This window comes from Carya illinoinensis, chromosome 7, assembly GCF_018687715.1.
Source record: "Carya illinoinensis cultivar Pawnee chromosome 7, C.illinoinensisPawnee_v1, whole genome shotgun sequence".
Lineage (NCBI taxonomy): Eukaryota > Viridiplantae > Streptophyta > Magnoliopsida > Fagales > Juglandaceae > Carya > Carya illinoinensis.
In genome coordinates this window covers 38,113,389-38,128,719 of record NC_056758.1, presented here as the reverse complement: position 1 = coordinate 38,128,719, position 15,331 = coordinate 38,113,389, and the positions used below count along the sequence as shown (strand labels likewise).

General features: G+C 36.5%; 1 pseudogene; it reads left to right on the top strand.

The window, feature by feature from the left end:
• The first annotated feature begins 9,996 nt into the window (after positions 1–9,996).
• LOC122316393 lies at positions 9,997–11,639 on the top strand (annotated as a pseudogene).
• Positions 11,640–15,331: the final 3,692 nt, after the last annotated feature.

Genomic DNA, 15,331 nt, shown 5'->3' with positions numbered 1-15,331 from the left:
TGCTTTAGAAAAACATAAATGATATACTTTAAGTGTTCTTCTAAATAACATACTTAGTAAAGAATTCATCAAAATTAAGCCGTTAACCACACACAGTCTCTCTCTCTCTCTCTCTCTCTCTCTCTCTCTCTCTCTTAACAAGAGCGGTGGCCCTCTGTTTTAGACCAAACAACTATGATCTGTAGGATTTTTACGGGTCTTCTGTAGCTGTCAGGCGTCGCATAGCTATAACACTACATTGCTCTTCTGTAGTTGTTAGGCGCCGCAGCTATGATACTACATTGCTCTTCTGTAGCTGTCAGGCACCGCAACTATGATACTACATCACTCTTGTCTCTTGTAGAGAAATGCTTCACGAGAGATAATTCGTCATAATTTTCTCTATAAAAGAATTATTCAGTTCATCTTCTTTCGCATCTCATCTTCTTCACTTTTTTGAAATTAGTCTGCATTCTTATTCTGTAATCTCTTTCTGTTTTCTCACTTTGCAATGACTCAACAATCTTCTCATTACCAATATATGAGATATTCTGCACCTCGTTCACCAGTTGTTTCTACTTCTTCCGTAGGTGCTATAATGCAATCCAATAATGATCTGACTAATAAGTCAGATAATGAAATTATCTACGAGCTTGTGAGTCTCAGTACCCTATACTCATCAACCCTCGTTGCATATTCTCAACAACTACAATCTAGAACTGGTGGGGTTGACAAACTCCACGAGAATATTTTTATCCTTCAGCGGCTTCTTATGGAGTCCAACATGAAGATAGAAGCACTAAAGTGAGAGAACAGAGATTTAAAATCTTTGCTTAACTCTTCTTTTCGAGTGGCTACTCCTTTAGATAGAAAATGCATGCAGATTTTTGAAGAGCAAGAGCGTTTAAAGATTGAGGCAAAGAGTCTCAAATTTCTATAATTTTGCTTTGTGATATTAAAATAATATTTCACAAATATTTATATTTGTGTTTCTATCTTCTGGTAGATGCTTTATGTGCTCTATTTTATTTCTTTAAGGGATTTTTATATATATGACATGATCCAATGACTCATATAAATATGCATTTAATCATGCATATCCAAACTCTTGGTAATCTTCAAGTTAATAAAAACCTCAAGAAGTTCTACTGGTCTAGGACTAACTTACTTCTTTATAATCGCAACAATCAGTCCTTTTCTTAGGTGGTACTTCGATAACTGACCAGTTAATAACTTAAACTTGAGACTTTCTCTCTTATGATTATCATAACTCTTCTTTCCATCATGAGTTATCAATTATTCTAACTCTAAATGATTTGTTCCTAATGTTCACATAAATCCTCAAGACCAAGATTTTACTCCCCATATAATAGTCTCCAAAAGAAGATCGATCTATAATTTCTATAATTTTGCTTCGAGATAATAAAATAATACTTTACAAATATTCATATTTGTGTTTCTATTTTCTGTTAGATATTCTATATGTTCCATTTTATTTCTCCTTTAATAATGCACACTCTCTTATAAAACCGTAATATGAATCTGAAATACTAATTGTATTTAAGAGATGATATTTTAGATCTAATAATTTCATTCATCTCCCACATGAATGTTCTCTAAATCCCAATTGAAGCTTCTCATTTTACAAATTTTTTAGTTACAATTCACTTGTAAAATCTTTACTTGTTATTTGGAAAAATTTCAATGGATCAAGATATCAACAATCATGACAGTCTTGCTGCTCTCCTTCTAAACAGGTTGATTCACATGAATAACCTCAGTTGCTTCAGTATATTGAATGAGATGTACTTATTTCTTCTGTTCTTTATTTTAGGGCATTTCATAAATTTGAATTTGACGATGTAGGAAAACTTGCTGCTGAGCTTTGTGGTCGCATTCACCCCCAAGTATCAACAACTATGCCCAAACTTGTTATTAGTGCATCTTATTTGGCTCATGCTTGAGACTGTTTGATTATTTGATTATGTTCCTGTTTGAAAAAAATTGTAATTTCAATAAAACTCTAATTTCAATTCCTCCAAATTTGTATCAGTTTTAACTTATTTGTCTTTGAATTAATACTTTAGTATTAATGTTTTTATATTTTTTTTGTTAAGACTAAATACCAATACTGTAATTGAATAATTGATTAATAATTAACGGGTAGTGGTGGCTTTGGTTTGAGATCTCTGTTGGTCAATACAGACAGATAGGATTATAATAAAGCATAAGATTTTGAATTAGTTGTTGGACGCTACAACTAATTTGTCTTTGACTTAATACTTTAGTAATAGAAAGTAATTATTACTATCATTACTATCTTTTCATGCATTTTATTTATTCAAATATTAGTCTTTATTTTAAGAAATTTTGATAATTTTCTAATAATATTATATTTAATGAACATATTTTTTTCTCTCTCACTAGAGAAACGTGCCTTGCACGTTGAGTGCCAACTAATATATATATAAAAGCGAACTTCAACGTTCCCGCTATATCAAATACATGATCATGATCGATGATAAGCTCGCATGATTAGAAAAACAAAAAAATACATGATCAATCTTTTCTCCACGCAGACATGCGTATAATTACTCTAAATTCTAATACCACCTTACTAAATATATAGGTATTAAGGGGCCCATTAAATGTAGTTAGTCACCTGATCTCGATGATTTTTGCTTTTTGACCCTTTTTTGTCATGATTCTGATCGTGGCAGTTTTAGCAAGTCCACGGTGTTTAAAGGCCATTAAAATCCTGCAATATTTAATTTCCATCGTTGCATCATGAACTTGGCCCCTTCTGAGTTGTACTTTGGCTGTTATCTGCCCCTTCAGATTTCTTAGGTTTTAATCTCCATTCTGCGTTGTACTTCTAGATTTTATTCCTTTCTCTTGTGGGCTTAAAAAGAAAAAGAAAAGGAAATTCAAGCTTTGGGAATATTTAGGGTTTTCTTTTGTTTTGATCATATAAAAAAGGTCGTGCAAGGGCGGCCGGTGCAATTTTCAAACGAAGACCTTATATCGAACTTTCCCCAAAGCAAAGAAGGAACATATTAAAAGAAGAGTAATGTCACGTATAATCATTTTTGCGTATTCTCTACGCATTCCACTGATATGATTGGCTGGATTAATTTTTTTTAATACACAACCAATCATATCACTAGAGTGCACAAAGGAATCCGCAAAAATGACTGCACATAAAATTTTTCTTAAAAGAATGTCTCTATCTCATGACGCGTACTGGAATCAAAGCGCGAGAATCGGCAGAATCTTTAGGGGGGCAAAAGGGACAGTACTTAGATCTGTTCGTGTGTTTCTTGGCTTTGTTCAGGTCATCCAATTAATGGCAGCTGATTACTACGAATAGGTTGGGGTCTTGAACATGGTTTAATCGTATCTAAGATATCACATCTGGGTTTTGGGTTTCTTATAGATGTTGTGCTGGTATGGCGCATGGGAATCTTAATCTAGTTTGTTTATTTGGAGCTATGTTACTGTAGCTACCTAATTTTTCACTATATTTAGGTGCCATTTGATTAAATAACCAAGTTCCAACCATTCAAACAGCTGATTTTCAAGCTGCAGGTTTCTAGTTATAACAGAGGCATGTTTTCCACTTATGATGAAGCCCTATTAATATTTATGTCTGGATTAGCTGAAGACTGGAATTTTGAAGCATGAGCGGCTGAGTTTGGAAATTAAACTAGCCAAATCTGAATTTGCATGTCAGGAACATTCCCAATGATCATGATCAATAGTGGGGACATCTCAGAGTGCAAGGGAATACAAGAGTTTCTGCACGTATTGCATGTTATAATTATACATTTAAGTATGCGTTTTCAATTTTCATTGCAACTCACGGTCAGGCATCATCTCATGAGGCTCTGATCTGATCGAGCCAATAAATTTATGCCAGAGCACTTATAGAATATGGTTTTAACGGTCAACTATATATTGGATCGTGTAGGATTTAACAAATCGATGACTGAAAAAGTTTCTATATTTCATCGTATAATTGTGTACAGAGTATATGAATTTATAATCCACCTATCAGTAACTGACGCCTACTAAAGTGATATACAAAATTCAAAAAATAGAATCTGGAAACATAAATCACGGCATATAACAGAACCGAAAATAAAGGTCCAGGATTATTGCTATGTCTTCTCTGCTTGTTGAGGTTCAGCCTGATTTTTAGTTGCTGCAGAATCTTCTACGTGATCATCGGATTTTAATTCAATACACCCCCTCAATCGAATGGGCAGCTCCTGCACATGAAGGTTGGCTCTTAGATTATTAAACCGTGCGGTAGCCAGAGGTTTAGTCAACAAATCCGCAAGCTGATCTCGCGTAGACAAGAAAGAAACTTGAAGTTTCTGCTGCACAACTTGATCTCGTATGAAATGAAAGTCAATTTCAATATGTTTCATACGAGCATGAAACATTGGATTAGAGGAAAGATAAGTTGCTCCAATATTATCGCACCAAAGAGTGGGACAACGTTGGAGAGGCATTTGGAGTTCTTTCAAGAGTGATTGAAGCCACTGTAATTCGGCAGCAGTGTTGGCTAGTGACTTATATTCCGATTCAGTGCTGCTGCGTGCTACCGTTTGCTGTTGTTTGCAGCTCCAGCTAATTAAATTGGAACCATGAAAAATACAATATGCCCCTACACTTCGTCTATCATCATTGTCACCAGCCCAGTCGGCATCACTAAAGCCTTGTAAAATATGATCTGACTGATTGGTAATATGTAAACCATAGTTTACGGTGTGTTTGAGATAACGAAGTATTCGTTTTACTGCCTGCCAATGAACATCTTTGGGCTGATGCATGAACTTGCTCACTTTATGAACTGCAAACGCAATGTCTGGTCGTGTAAAACCAAGATAGTGTAAAGCACCAACAGTACTTCGATATAAATGGGGGTCATCGAAATCAACACCCTCAAATTTGGACAGTTTGCAGCTTGTAGACATTGGCGTGCTGCAAGGTTTTACCTTATCTAACTTGAGTCTTCGTAACAAGTCAATGACATATTTTCGTTGAGTCAAAATAAGAGCACCACTATCACGTAGAGTTTCAACGCCGAGAAAGTAGGATAAGGGACCCAAATCTTTGACAGGAAAGGCACGCCCAAGATAAGAAATTAATTTGGTGACTTCCGCAAAGTGAGAACCTGTGACTATTATATCATTAACATAGATAAGTATGAGTAGCTGGAAATTTTCAGTCCGTAGAATGTAAAGAGAAGGATCTGATTTTGAGCCAACAAAACCATATTGAATCAATTGATCTGTCAACCGAGAGAACCAAGAGCGGGGAGCCTGACGAAGGCCATATAGACTTTTCTTTAAGCGACATATGTGTGTGGGAAAATCTGGATGAACGTACCCTTGAGGTTGACACATATAGACCTCGTCATCCAGCAGTCCATGAAGAAAGGCATTCTGGATGTCCAGTTGCCGAATATACCAATTGTTTGAGAGAGCAATAGACAATACCAACCTTATTGTTCCTTGTTTGACGACGGGACTAAAGGTTTCCAGAAAATCAACACTATGCTGTTGATGATAACCTTTAGCGACCAGTCGTGCTTTGTAACGCTCCACAGTTCCATCAGCGTGAGTTTTGACACGGTAAACCCATTTATTGCCAACTAGATTGACATTGGATTTAGCTGGTACAAGATCCCAAGTATTATTTTGTAAGAGAGCATTAAATTCCATATTCATTGCTTCCTTCCACTTTTGGTCCTTTGAAGCTTCAGTAAAGGAGGTTGGTTCAACCATTGCGTGGCAGGATTGCGCAATAAGCGCTTGAGGCAGTGGGTATTTGATGAAACCAACATATGGTTGCTTCGGTTTGAGAGAGTTTGTCTGAGATCTGGTAGTCATCTTTCTTGATATAGTGGATGGAGCAGGTGCATCAGCAAGTGAAGGTCGAACTGCATGCATTGCTGGAGGTGGCATTGCATTCGAAACAACAGTTGTAGGAACAGCAGCTGGCATAAGATCAGATGCATGTGGAGAGACATGATTGGCACTAGTAATATCACCTACATGTAGAGTGAGAGAATTCGAGACACTTGGACGTAAATGGGAAGGTAATGTGATAGTGTCTGACTCGGTAACTATGGATGTAGAGGTGGGAGATTTGTAAGGAAAAAAGGCTTCATCAAATATGACATGACGGGACACAAAGATCTTGCCAGTAGACAAATCGAGACACTTATACCCCTGATGTGAGAGACTGTAGCCAATAAAAATACATGTTTTCGATCTGTAATCAAATTTATGTTTGTTATAAGGACGTAAGTTTGGCCAACAAGCACAGCCGAAAACACGCATAAAGTTATAATTTGGTTTTTGATTGTAAGCTTTTTCAAAGGGAGAGTAATGATTCAAAATTTTACTGGGAAGACGATTAATTATATATACAGAAGTTAAAAACGCATCCTCCCAATATGGTTTTGGAAGATTAGCATAGGCCAATAAAGCGAGACCCATTTCAACAATTTGGCGATGTCGTCTTTCAACGGATCCCATTTGCTCATGCGTGTATGGGCAAGCTAGACGATGTTGAATACCACATTTAGAAAAATATGTATTTAGTCTACGATACTCACCTCCCCAATCAGTTTGAATAGCCTTAATTTTGGTGTTAAAGTGGCGTTCAACATACGTCTGAAAGTGTAAGAAAATATTTTCAACATCAGATTTTTGCTTAAGAGGAAATAACCAAATAAATTTTGTAAAAGCATCCAAGAAACAAACATAATAACGAGAGCCGTAGCTCGAAATCACGGAACTAGGCCCCCATACATCTGAATAAATGAGTTCCAGGGGCTTCGTAACATGAGGTACAGAAATGGAAAACGGTAAATTATGGCTTTTAGCCATCTCACATTCAGGACATATTCGGTGCCATTTATTGGAAATAAATGGAAGTTGATTTGCACGGATAACATGATTGACAGTGTTGTAAGATGCATGCCCAAGACGACAGTGCCAATCGGAGACTGAGACACGGACAGCAACAAGAGTTTTGGGATATAAATGCTGAAGAGGCTGTGAAAAACAGTAGAGACCATCTTTGACGATACCCTTATGCAGGGTGTTCCCCAAGTAATCCTTGATCAAAAAAAAGGAAGCATGAAACTCAAAATAGACAGGATTGTCTTCAGTGAATTTCTTAATGGAAATCAGATTTTTAGTAATTTGAGGAACAACTAATATTTGATCAAGAACAAACGAGTGAGAGTGTGTGGATAAGGATGCCTTGCCTAGGTGAGTTATGGGCAAACCTGTGCCATCTCCAACTTGAATCTGATCATTGCCAGCATACTCTTCACTATGAACATTAAGATTGTTGAAGTTGTTAGTCAAATGGTGCGTAGCTCCAGTGTCGGCATGCCATTCTTGCTCCACTAAGTGCTGAGTGGGTTGGTTGGAGGCAAAGTTGGCTTGAGGATTGGGTCGAGGAGGTTGTGGAAGAAACTGAGTATCAAATCTCTTGAAGCATCGAGCCGCAGTATGGCCAGGTTTATCACATAGCTGACACCAAATATTAGTGTAGTTATTATTTGGACGGGAAACAGTTTGAAAATTACCTCTACCACGTGAGAATGATTGGCCACGTCCCCTGCTTCGAGAGGTGGAATTGTTGTTGCGGCCACGGAATCCAGAAAAAGATTGTTGCTTGGTAGCAACATTGGCTGACGGTGTGGCAGACAAGAGAGCTTGTTGGTGATGCTGCACACGTGCCTCACAAGTGAGCAGCATAGAGTACACCTCTTCTAGAGTGATATTGTCTTTAACAGAGACTGTGGTGACAAGAGAATCATACTCGGGTCCTAGACCAGCGAGTAGATATGTGATGATCTCATCACATTTAAGAGCCTGACCTGCCATAGCAAGGTCATCAGATAGCTTCTTCACATACATGAAATAGTCTGTGATAGATTGAGTGGTTTTCCAAGCAGTAGCAAGCTGCGAACGGACTTGGATGGCCTTGGCTTTGGACTGTGTAGCAAAAGCATTGTGGAGTGATGTCCAGACTTCGTGAGAAGTAGTGCATTGTGCCACCTGCACGAGTACATCATCAGTAAGAGAGGCATTAATGCAGCTGAGAAGAAGATTATCTTGAGTTTCCCAAATATCAAATGCTGGGTTGGGTTGCATGGAGCCATCACTAAGAGGAACTTTCTGTGCAGGCATTTTAAAGTGCCATCAACATAGCCAAACACTTTCTGACCCTTAAGATAGGGAAGCATGGTTGCTTTCCAAGTTGGGAAATTGGTGCGGGTAAGTTTAGTGATATTGATGCTAGAGGAAGGATTGAAGAGAGGGAGAGTGTTTGGAGTGTTATCAAAAGTAGAGGAAGAATTGGGGGAGGCAGCCATGGTGGCTGCGAGGGGAAACAGGCAAGAAGTTTAGAAAGAAGAAAGGAGAGGTCGGAGCAGAGAGGAAGAATTTTAGGAAAGGACGTTAGTCGTTCTGGCTGATACCATGTAGGATTTAACAAATCGATGACTGAAAAAGTTTCTATATTTCATCGTATAATTGTGTACAGAGTATATGAATTTATAATCCACCTATCAGTAACTGACGCCTACTAAAGTGATATACAAAATTCAAAAAATAGAATCTGGAAACATAAATCACGGCATATAACAGAATCGAAAATAAAGGTCCAGGATTATTGCTATGTCTTCTCTGCTTGTTGAGGTTCAGCCTGATTTTTAGTTGCTGCAGAATCTTCTACGTGATCATCGGATTTTAATTCAATAGATCGAACATTACATTATTATGATTTAGCCTTTATTCACCCTTAAATAATTTAAACCCCGATCATCCTGCCTCATGGTTCATGCCTTCTTTAAACAATGAAGTGCCATTAAAGTTATACGTACACGATGATATGATCGACTGAGTTATTCAGTTCAAGTACTGCTGATCAATCAAAAATATATTTGTAAATACATATCAGTACTGTGGCTGATCAGCCGGAGGAAAACTGGCCTGTTCGGTCCAGTCCATTCATGATCATCAGGAGGCAAGGAACGAGCCATGCGTAGACTTTGTCGAACTTTCAGTACTTGAAAATAAATAATGCACGTCAGACTCATTCCCACGATCTTGCCATCCATTTGCTTGCGTTTTGTTTAATAATAGGACAACAAATTAAACTCGAAAAATGATATACTACAAACTACTCTACAACTTATTTACAATAATAGATTAAAATAATATATTTTTTAAAATTTTAATTTAACTTTTATTTGATTTGATGGATTTAAATATTAAAAAAATATTATTTTATTAATAATTGTAAATAAATTGTAGCTTGGTTGTAAGGTATCAGTTCTCATTAAACTCCCTCCGTTTAGTCTATTAATTCAAGAAAACTTCCACGTTCTAGCTGTAATATCAAATACTTTATCAGTCTTTTCAACACGCAGGCTATTATAAATTACTCTCGTACCACGTACCTAATTACTATATAGCTATTAAGGGACCCATTGAATGTAGTCATGAGTCGCCTCTCAATGATTGCTTTTTTAACGCTTTTTGTCATTCTGGTGACAGTTTTAGCAAGTCCACGGTGTTTTTAAGGGCCATTAAAGCCCTGCAATATTTAATTTCCGTCATTGCATGAACTTGGCCCCTTCTGAGTTGTCCTTTGCCTGGCCTCGGCCCCACTGTAGACTCCTCAGATTACATAGAACTGGGACTTGCCATGAACAATGATGATCATGAATTAAATTATATATATTCACTCTGCAAATTCTGAAGTCAATCCTTACTGACATGTACGTTCTTAATAGGGGTGAGCATAAATATGTGTCTCCAGTCTCCTCTTGTCTCTCAAAAGCAGTTCATGAGCTTCTCTTAGCAGCAGCACTAAACAAACAGAAGAAGACTGCTTTTTGCACAGGTTTGCAAGGGTATTAGAAAAAATGGAGCGTCTTGGGGAGCCTTTCCTGATGGAGAATGGGACTCCTTTAGCAATATGTTCTTCGCTGATGATCAAGAGCTTGATTTCACACCACAGTTTCTTGGTCATGAGTGCTCATTTCTGCTCGAGCATGATGAGGCCGGTTTGAGCTCTCGAGCGCCATCAACTTCTTGCCCTGATTCTGAGGCAGCTAACATGATAATGACCGGATTGGTTAACGACAGTTTACTTTATTCCTTGGATTGTCTCAACTCTAACTTGCACTTTATTCCTCAAGAAAGTAGTAGTAGCAGTAATAATAGTAACAGTAGTAGCAGCATCTTTATTGCCACTCCAAGCCATGAGAACTACCACTTCAGTGAAGCCAACCATATTCAAATATCAAATGATATATCCATGTTCATGAATATTTGTATGATGGATGATCAGAAAAATATTGCCTCTTTTATCCCGGGGTTTCCTGATGTTTTAATGGGTGAGACGGTCTGTAACAATGAATTAGATACGAGCCTTAAAGGATCGGATGCATTAGAAGATGGCAAGCAACCAGCTGTTTCTATTCCTATCAAGGACTTGATACCCAAAAGGAAGTTTGATATGCCAGAATCTCAGACAAAAGCAGAAAGTAGAAATAACAACCAGTCATCTGAACAGAATTCAAAGAAGAGACCTCGGGTCTCATCAAGAGATGTAAGTACTTGAAAAAGAAATGAAGTGATTCTCCGTATTCCACTAGTGGGGGTACTGGATTTCTTTTTAAATACATTGTTTAATTAATCTCGTTTCTAAATGAAGGTACGAAAGAGGAAGAAGAATGTAGAGTCAAAGAAGAACCGGAAGCTCCCCAATGGTAATGCTCAGGAAGAAAAGAGCAATATTGCTGGACCTGATGGACAGAGCTCTACTGCTCAGAGGATGATAATGCTTCCCAGGAGATTAATGGAGGAGCCACTTCAGAATCCAAAGCGGCTGCATCTATCAGCTTGAGTGGGAAGTCGAGAGCCAGTAGAGGGTCGGCAACAGATCCACAAAGCCTCTACGCAAGGGTAATTAATAAGACTTCTGCAGACGCAGAAAACGTTTTCAGTACTGTAATCTGCATGTATTATATAACTGATTTCGTCTGTTCTATTGAATCTTGCAGAAAAGAAGGGAAATGATAAATGAGCGATTGAAAACCTTACAGAATCTAGTCCCCAATGGAACGAAGGTGTGTAACATTATTCTTTCAAAACCGTGCTTGTCTATATGTCTTTTAAGATATAATATGAAACCCTAAATTAGATCTTCATTGATGGTCTAACAGGTTGATATTAGCACACTGCTTGAAGAGGCAGTCCATTATGTTAAGTTTTTGCAGCTCCAAATCAAGGTAGGAACACTTTACACTGATTTTTCCACCCAAAAACGTGAATTTTCTTAAACAAAGGTAGCAAAATGTAGGGACTAACCGCTTCCGTATCATCTAATTTGTAGCTTTTAAGCTCCGATGATCTGTGGATGTATTCTCCCATCGCTTACAATGGAATGGATATTGGTTTGATCAACCAGAAGATTTCTCCACCTGACCTATGACTTTTAAGGGAACTAGCTGTTGCATGTGATATTTATTCATTTCTTGCAAGTTTATCCCAAAAAAACTCCATGCATCTTCGATCACGAGGAGAATCCTAGATCATTTTAAGCTGTCTTGTATCATGTCTAGCCTGTTTTTCTTGTGTTTGCCAAACACTTGTATAAATTGCAGCAGCCGGCCCGGCCCTGTTCAGAATATTGGTCCGATCCTCTAATTTCAAGATTCAGTACTACTGAATTTGAATTCATGTGGTTCTCGTGAATTTGCACCACTCAACAAAATATAAAGCATATTTTATATATAAGATATGATATGTAATTGATTGTTTGATATGTGCTGAGAATCTCCAATATTAGTACTGATCATGTCCTCGATGATTAAGATCAACCGAAAGCCTTTGTCAATTCCTGCGGTTGTGAATTTGGCACCCCCGACCCTCTCAATCGATCTCATGAACTTCACACTCAAATTGTATATAAACAAATCGATAATATGGGATTCCTATATATATATATATAATTATATAAATATTTTGAAGAGAAGAATATCACTATATTTTTATTCCAATATTACAATTAATTAATTAGAAGATAAAAATATTTATGTTAACTTATCAAAATAATAATAATTCTTATCTACTATATATCTAATGGCTTATAATTTTTAATTCAACTTCTTTCCACACACACACATATATATATATATTAAAATTAAGCTTGTAGTTATACATGAAATGAATACTACGTATATGCTAATATAAATAATAAGTAATGAATAAAAACTATGAACTTCTCATATCATGCATGCACGGTTAAATGTTCGGAAAACTAAGGCATCTCACTATGGTTTATGCTTCTTAATTTCAAGCAATTACTGGTCTCTGATATATAACACTTCTTCCTGTACATATAGATCACTTTAATTAACTGCCCAGGCCGAGGCCCGGTTTTATCTTTGTCGCAATATAATATAAATACTGTTCATATATATGTTTGGAGTAAACCTTTTTTTATTGAGTATTCAAATATACTAGCAATGTTATAAAAAGTTATATATTATGTAAGCGTTGTATTTTTTTTTTAAATATTATTAAAAAATTATTATTTTTATATAAATCTTATATTTATTATTTTTTAAATAAATATATGCGTTATTGTTCACTCTAATATCATTTTTTCAGATATACAAATTTAGTCTCAATTTCTTTTTCTATTTTTTTTTAAAGTTTAAATAGTGAATGGCTCACTGAATCCCACGTAAAAAATAAAAAAAAAATCAAAATTTTAACAAGACCACATTTTTACGAATGAGTAATTCTACTCTTAAGCCGGTCTAGATGCATACACCACATATTAATCATGTGACAAACCGGTTTATTTGAAAACGGTCTAATGCTTGAGAATCGAGTTCCCTCTCTCCCTCCCCCCTCCCTCATTCTTTGCTTTTCTCTCTCTCTCTTTGCATAATCCTTCTTCTCCCTGGCCCCTTTCTCTGCACGGTAACATTCTCAATTTCTCATGGACCTAGAACTCTAGAGGAAATGATAACAACAAAAAATTTTGAACCTTGGAGACACTGCACAAGACTGCAATATTAGAAAGCAACAAATTTCAGTAAACGAGCAATATCAAGTCAAAAATGTCGATTTCTCTCTATTGAATTTGCCTCAGCGAAAGCTTTTCTCTATTTTTTTTTTTTTTAGCAACACTGTCATGGAACTCTCTTTTTTTAGAGTTAGTAGTTGCTACCTAACCCATCATCAACTCTATTGAAGTTGCTACCTAACACATCATCTCCATTATCATTTTTTCACTCAAGTTCTGCACTGTACTGCTCCTGTGCATTGCAATTTGTATGTGTGTATTTGTGCTCATACGACTCAAATTGAAAAAGCATTAACTTTTTAATTTAATTTTTTTTTCACTCAGCTCTATTTGTGCTCATGCCACTCAAGCATCAACTTTCTTCGACTCAGATTATAGAGAAATGTCAGTGTTTTTTGTGTTTTATTGAATTTTTTTAGAGAGAGAAGTTGGGTATAGAGGACTTTTATACCAGAGTAGCAGAACAACCTGCCAAATTTAAGTTTCTTCAGTCGATAGGAGTTGTCGGCGGTGAAAGGCTTTGGCAAATGTATTTGCAACACTGGCGGAAGGGCGAATCATGGAGAGAGAAGTGGGGAGGGATGATTTCGAATCAGACATGAAAAAGTGAAAACCCACTCTTGAGACGTGGACTGGACAGGGTCACACGGGCACATGGAAACTGAAAGAGATAAAGTAAAATTACTGTGCAGGAAAAAAAAATTAAAGCCACGTGGGCAGTGTGTAGTGTGGGCGAAAGTCTGGGATTAAGTGTAGAATAACTCTTTACGAAACTTATGATTGTGCAACAGGTCTATTTATTCAAAAAAGCTTGAACGCTTCCTTTAGAGAGAGATAAATCAATGATAATTAGGGTGGAGCTGTCTACCCTCATCTCATTTTTTTTTTCATTTTCATATTGTGTATACCCTTTTCAAGATAGTGTTTTTTTCTCTTATCCATCCAACGATTCGGTTTTGATCAAATCTGTTACTCTCTCGCCATTCGCCTACACGCGTTGTACCACTCCATCCTACAGTCGTCGATCTACTAAGACTGTGCAGAGCTGCTCCAAATGCTCTGCATGTTATCCTCACGCGCGACTTGTTGCCACACGTGGTGTTTACACATCGCTGTGCTTCAACGCCTCCAACGACTACATGCGTCGTACTAGCAACTTTGTCTCGCCGAGATCTTCTAGATCTAGGCCACCCCGTCTCCTTCCCACCAATGTGTGGTTGCCTTGGGTCACCAAAAGTGGTCGGGAACGCAAACGATCTCTAGTTGCAAATCAGTCCACTCAATGTCATGCTTTTTACTATATTTTTGCTTTCCTTAATCGGTGATATTGAAGAAATGACTGCGAATCTCTCTAAAAATTATCTCAAGATAACAAACAACAGTACACCGACCACTCTCATCGCTTCTAGCGGAGATGTTTGCAACTTTTTGTGAACATCTTATTACCGTATTTTAAGACAACGTCCTCTTGGTAAGATTTGGTAAAAACTAAGAAATTGATCGCTAAAACCCGTTTTTTTATTTTTTTATTCATCTCTTTGCATTGTTGTTATTATTCTGGGGCGTTTGTTGGGGAACTCCACCCCCCTCATGTATCATCTTTTTTACCTTTTTAATGAAATTTACTCGCTTGCTTAAAAAGAAGAAGAAGAAGGTCTATATACATTCATGAGCGAGCAAGGCTTGTGTGCTTTAGAGGTAACAATTTGTGTTTGTGGATCGTATTTGTGTCATGTCGTGTTAAATTATGGATATTCGATTGTATAGCTCAATCTGAACCCAATTCATTAAGCTAAATATGTCAGGCTTTCAAACCTTAACACGATCCCTTTAAATAACAAATTGTATCGTGTCACTCGTTTAATAATTAATTAAAAATAAATCAACACAATATTACTCATTTAAATTCATTTCATGTAAATGAGTTGAGATAATCTACATAATCCATTTGATCTAATTAACATAGTTTTTCAAAAAAATTAAAATATATATATTAGTAACCGCAATATTTAAAAAACACAATTAGACTATCCACTAACAAAAAATATCAATATTTTTCAAATTTTAACTTCTAATAAAATCAATATTTCAACTCAATATTAATAAATATGAGTATAAGTTAAAATTATAATCTCAATAATAAAAACGTAAGTATGTTGATAATATTACAATCCAACAATAATAAAATTGTGATTGTGAGTAAAAATCT